Below are 6,000 nucleotides of genomic sequence, written 5' to 3'. Positions count from 1 at the left end.
CACAATTAAAATAGGTTAATTATATGTATGTGAATTAGATCTCAGTAAAACCCTTTTTAAATAAAGAAAAAAGCATATTTGTTATTTAAGCCATTAAATTTTGGGTTGTTTGTTAAGCAGCACTAGGGTTTCATTAGCTGACTGATACAGTTTGTATGTATGTATATATTTTATATTTTTAAATGAAAACATATTATTTGTGTAATAGAAAGTATGCAAGCCAGAATTTATCAGGTTCCCCGAAACAGACCTCTTTCCCATTGTCCTCCCTGATGGTGGCACCAGGATGTTTCTGGACATTGGTCATCCTGATCTGGAGCAACTCTACCTTCTGCTGATAGTAAGCAAGACCCCAGTCCTGACCCCTATGCCCACTTGGTGCCTCCTCTTTGTGTCTGCAACCATTTCTCAGGACACGTTCTCATTACTTGGTGCTGGTGCCAGGACTGTGGTCAGCATTTCCCAGGTAGTCTCTCTGCCTGGGCCCATCCAACACAAAGAACAATCACTCAACACGTTTCCATTCAGTTACCCTGCCCAGCCAGCCCTGAGCCAGCCTACACACACACACACACACACACACACACTCCACTTTGTGACATGAGCTTACAACAGCCTCCACTGCCTGTCAGGTCAAATCCAAACCCCATCAAATGCCATCTGGACGTGTACATGGAGCAATCCCACGGAGAGTGTTTCTGAAATTGGTGACCTGGAGAGAGTTGCTGGGGCCAGGCTACTGCTCTTTCCCCATCTGCCCTTTCACCCCCAGCTTCTTCCACCCTGCAGGATCTGAGTACACAACTGCGAAAACCTCCAGCACTGAAAATAAAAGCTATACGCAGAATGCTGGTTTAGAAGCTGGGAAAGTGAATGACTCTAGTGACTATCGTGACTTCCAGTTTAAAGCTGAAAGAGAACCCAGCAAGCTTCTGGACTGATGGAAATAATTTTTGATTGCCCATTCTTAGGAAATAACTTGAAATGTATTTAAGGGGTAGAACTTTAGTGTTATAACAGCTTTAACAAAATTCTCTCCACCCCTTTTTACTTCTTCACAGGAACAACTTTCTCAGCATGTACATTCTATAAATGTGAAAAACAGGAACAGAGTTAACGCTGAAACCCCTCCCCAAAAGGAATAGCTGGACCCACACCCTGAACTAAGTGGAATAAAAGTTATATCTGTCTCATGGATATATATATATGTTTGGGGGGGGTATCAGGAATTGAATCCAGGGGCTTAACTACTGAGCCACATCCTCAGCCCATTTTTATTTTGAGACAGGGTAATACTAGGTTCCTTAGGGCCTCCTATGTTGCTGACGCTAGCTTTCAACTTGCCCTTTCTCCTGCCTCAGCCTCCCCCACCAAGCCTCCCCAACACTGGGATTACAGGCTAGTGGCATTGCACCTGACTTCATGGATATTCATTTTTGATTGATTTATATTTTTCCATGTAATACTTATTTAAAAAAAATACATATATTTATGATTGAGTACTTATAAAAGTAATGATATGTTAATTTAGAAGAAAATTTTGACATTCAGTATTAGATATGGAAAATGAAAAACCCCAAAATAGTGAGGCCTGGGAAAGGGAATGAGAAAGAAAGCCATACATTGATAGCTTTCATCTCTTTCAAGATAAACGGCTTTCCAGATAGTGGCCGCTGATGGGGAGAAAGTGTTTTATCAAACCTAGAATGATAGTCTCCAGGAAACACTAATCTCTTCCAAGATAAATCTTGGCTACCACCCCTAACCCCAAAACCCAAATTCCTGAGTGCCCAATTTGACATGCTCACCAAATCACCTCTATAAGCCCAAACTCCTCCTGCCGCAAGGGGCTCATTTTCCACCAGGAGGATGGGGCCATTCCCGTGGGTGTAATTCTGCTTCTGAATAAAAGGCTGAAATGGTTCGTGAAGTTTGCCATTGGCCTGGTCCTTTTGCACGAACACTCAGGGACCTATGGTCCCAAGAAAAAAATGTCCATTTATGAACATATTTGTATTGCTGAGGGGCACACTAAGTGATCAATAAATGCATTCGAGCATAAAATATATTATATGAAGAAAAATTTTGGAGGGGGGAATAGTATGAAAAAATGAGTTCAAGTGGGAAATAAAATGTAAACTTTCCAAATGTTAAAGAGAAGCTTAGTTATGTACCTTCAACACAGATTCTGGTTTATGTGGTATCCATGGGGGGCGGTGTGTGTCTAGATTTCATTCAGAACACTTTAGAACACCTTATCCTCAGTTATTCTTTAAATTAGCATTTACAAAATACACTGAAATCGCATCTTTTGCAGCTGCTTGAACTTACAATGAGAAAGTTTAGATGACATTAGGAGAGGAGGTTCATAGGTAAATTATTTTAAGAAATGCGCAAGAGGAGAACTGCTGGGGTGGTGCTGGGGTTTTGAATCGGGCTCTCTGCCTAGCTCTTGGAATTACTTGGCGCTTCTGTAAGAGAAGGGCCAAGGGCGTTGGTCGTCTGACCCCCTAGGGCCTTTTGAGAAAGGGTTCAGGGAGATGACCTCATCAGGAGGACAGGAGGACGTAGGGGAGGAGGCAGATAGGGAAGGAAATGCGGGTCAGGTTTCACAGGGAGCTGACCTTTGACGGGGTGGACCTGGCGCAAGGAAGTGACCTGATCGCAACCAGCTGCCCAAGGGTGGAAAGGGCTCCGCAAGCCCAGGCCCAGAGGGCAACCCTTGCAAAGGCCTCAAGGCGGGAAGGGCTGGGGGCGGGAAGGGCCTGTTCAGGGAGCTCCCCTGCGGGCTCAGCCAGAGAGTCCTGGCCAACAGTTACTAGTCAGATCTGGGGTCGCCGCCTGCAGACATCTCTCTGTGCAGTCTCACCCCTGAGCCTTCGACCCGCTGGGGACCTGCTGGGGACCACCTGGCTTTCCGACTCAGGAGGGATTCCTCCAGAGCTTCTGCGAGGTGCCAGGTGCGCCCGCCGCGGTCCTGCAGGAGCCTGGGCTTCCTCCAGGCAGTGAGTGTTTCATTATATTCAATGGTTCAAAAAAAATCTTTGATAATTAGAGGCATTTGTATTTAAAAATTAGAAACACTTAAAAAAAAATTTTAAGTTGCAGATGGGCACAATACCTTTATCTTGTTTATTTGGTTCTTTTATGTGGTGCTGGGGATCAAACCCATGCCTCACCAAGCTAAGACAAGTGCTCTACACTGAGCCACAACCCAGCCCTAGAAACACATTTTTGTTGTTGTTGTTGTTTTTAGCAGAATATTTGCTCCGCCCACCACTCTGTTCTGTCCGTCATCTGTCATCCACGAACCGGTCTAAATTGTGCTGGCTACCCCTGCTCTGGGCTGCATCTGGCACCTCGCAGGTGCTCTAGTCGGTAGGAGTGGCCAGGTCAAAAACCCAAGCCCGCAGGCTTTCCCAACTTTTAACCAGCTTTCTGAGTCTTGCTGTTATTTGCAGTGCTGGACGTTTCCACAGTCACGTAGGGAGATCCTGGGTGAAGGGATAGCTGGGGTAAGTAGCCTGGGCTGGAGTTCATTACAAATGACAATTTATCTTTACCGCCCTCCTCTTCCTCTTCTTCCCTCCTTACTTGCCCTCCCTCTCCTTTCCCTTCTTCCTAGTTTCTGCAGATTGTCTTTTAATGAATTTAAACAGGTAACAGATTCACATAGTTCAGGTAGTTTAAAGAAAAAAACGATTCAAAGGCATACAGTAAAAAGTGTGCATTCTAGCAAAAACGGTTAGGCAGGTTCCAACACGGAGGAACATTCTACAAAATCCTGCCCAGTGCTCTTCAAAACTAGGGAAAGTCTGAGGAACACACAACCAAGAAGGGCCTGAGACAAGACTATTAAATGTGCTGTGGTCTCTTTGATATGATCCTGGAGCAGAAGGGACACTTTGTAAAAGCCAAGGAAATCTGAATCAAGATGTATCAACACTGGATCCTTTGTTGTAATAAACATATTTCAATGTAGGATGTTAATAATAGGGGAAACTGGGTGTGGACTTTATGGAACATCTTAGTTTTTGCATTTTCTCTATGAATCTAAAATTGTTCAAAAATAAAGTTTATTTTAAAAAAGTCTTCATTTCACCTCTGCCCCCAGTGTGCAGTTTCCACACCTGTACGTATTAATTATTGCTCTTGTGTGTGTGTGTGTGTGTGCACGTGTGTACCTTTCAGAGATTTAGTGTGCAAACAGCAGCAAATTTAAATATCCCTGCCCCTTTTACAGAAATGATAGCTCACCAATGCTCAGTTCTGTGATTGCTTTTTTCTCTTGTTTCCTGGAACAACACAGTGTTTCTTCTTGTTTACAGCCTGGTTCTCATTCCTGTAGCCTGTTGATGTCTTGCCCTTCAGGTTGATGGAGTTGGGCTGTTTCTTTCTTTCTTTCTTTTTTCTTTTTTTTCCGAACACAACTTTAGGGAATACCCGTGGACATTTGTGGTAATTTATTGGACAACTTCTCAGTCGCCGGAGAAGGTCCTGAGTGGGTCGGTTTGTAACTGCGGTAGACCGGGCAGCTGAGATTTAATCCTCGTGACACTGGGCGCCTTCTCAGGCCTGGCGATCTGGGTATCAGGGTGAGCCTGCAAGATCTGCGTGACACCGGGGTGACACCCCGAGTCCGCCTTCTCAGGGCCGCTCCAGCGACCTTATCCCCAGCATCGCCCGAGGACTGGGCAGGTGGGAGCTCCCGAGGTTGGGGTAGGCCAGAGCTTTCCCAGCACCGGGTGTCCTGGGCCCGACCCGACTCCTCTCTCCTTCCTCACTCCGGGGGCCACCCGGCTGCACCCTCCCTGGACTTGAACTCCCGGTCCAGCCCCCCCCCCCAGGCCTGGCAACCCCCTGACCATCCTCCAGGGCTCACCCTAAAACAGCGAGATCCCCCTCCCCAGCAACTCTAGTCCTGCTGTCAAATATTTCCCCAACTCCTTACACTAGTTCATACCCCGCTTCTCTTTCCAATTCTGGGTAATTCTTTAAAATTTTCGTTCTAAGCATTTTCTAAGGACAATGTTCAGATAAAGAGAAAAACTGACAACTGCACAGTGACTATCCTATCCTCCCCACCTAGGGCTGGGTTAAGACCCTGCCACCTCCGCGTTCCTACGTCTGATGTCCCTCAAACTGTGTCATCTTTGTCACCTTCAGCCTGGGACTTCGGAACACTTCCCGGAGAGCTGTGCCCGTCCTCGGCTGGAGTTCCTTTCAATGCACCTTTCAGAGATAAAATTCACAAACGCCGAATACACTCATCTTTGGTGCGCCTTAGTCTGGTTGATTTTAGATGGTACGCGAAAATGTCTTTTTCTTTCTTTTTTTTTTTTCTTTTTTTTTTTTTAACAGATAAGTATTTGTAACGCGAGTGACAGAAGACCCCCACCTGTTTTCCATTTATAGTAGTGACGCGAAGTTTCCTTTAAGGGTGGGTGTATCTAAATGAGCCGATATAAAGAACTAGGGGGAGAGGGTAGAGAAGGGAGGGGGAGGGGAGGAGAGGAGGCGCCCCTGATGCTGACGCTGTGGCGGTGGGACACCTCGAAGCCTGGTCTCGGCGGGGACCTTTGTGTGGCGGTGGAAACCTGGGGACCGGGCAGGACTTGGGGTCTGCGTCATGACCATCCGGTTCCCGCAGCTCTATTCCCTAGGCCGAGCGTCCCTGTGAACGCAGCACCCAGTACAGGGCCAGGAACACAGTAGGTGCCTAATGTTTCCAAAGATCACGAGTGTGCCAACGCTTTGTTAGCCCTGTACAACAGTTCACAACAGTAGGAAGAATTCCCCTCTCCCTGGTTCTAACTGGTGCAGTATTTGTTGATTGGCAAACAGCAGGGCAGGCGGAGAAGGGCGCTAGGCAGGTGGACAGGTTTCACGGGTCGCGGAGGCTGAGAGCATCAACAATTCCAGGCGGGAAATAGCTCTCGGAGACAAGAAAACCAAACCAAACCAAACGGCATCTTCTGAGCATGCGCGTTGAGTGCGTCA

Source organism: Callospermophilus lateralis, chromosome 16 (assembly GCF_048772815.1).
Source record: "Callospermophilus lateralis isolate mCalLat2 chromosome 16, mCalLat2.hap1, whole genome shotgun sequence".
In the NCBI taxonomy this organism is placed as follows: domain Eukaryota; kingdom Metazoa; phylum Chordata; class Mammalia; order Rodentia; family Sciuridae; genus Callospermophilus; species Callospermophilus lateralis.
Note: the sequence above shows the minus strand (reverse complement) of the source record.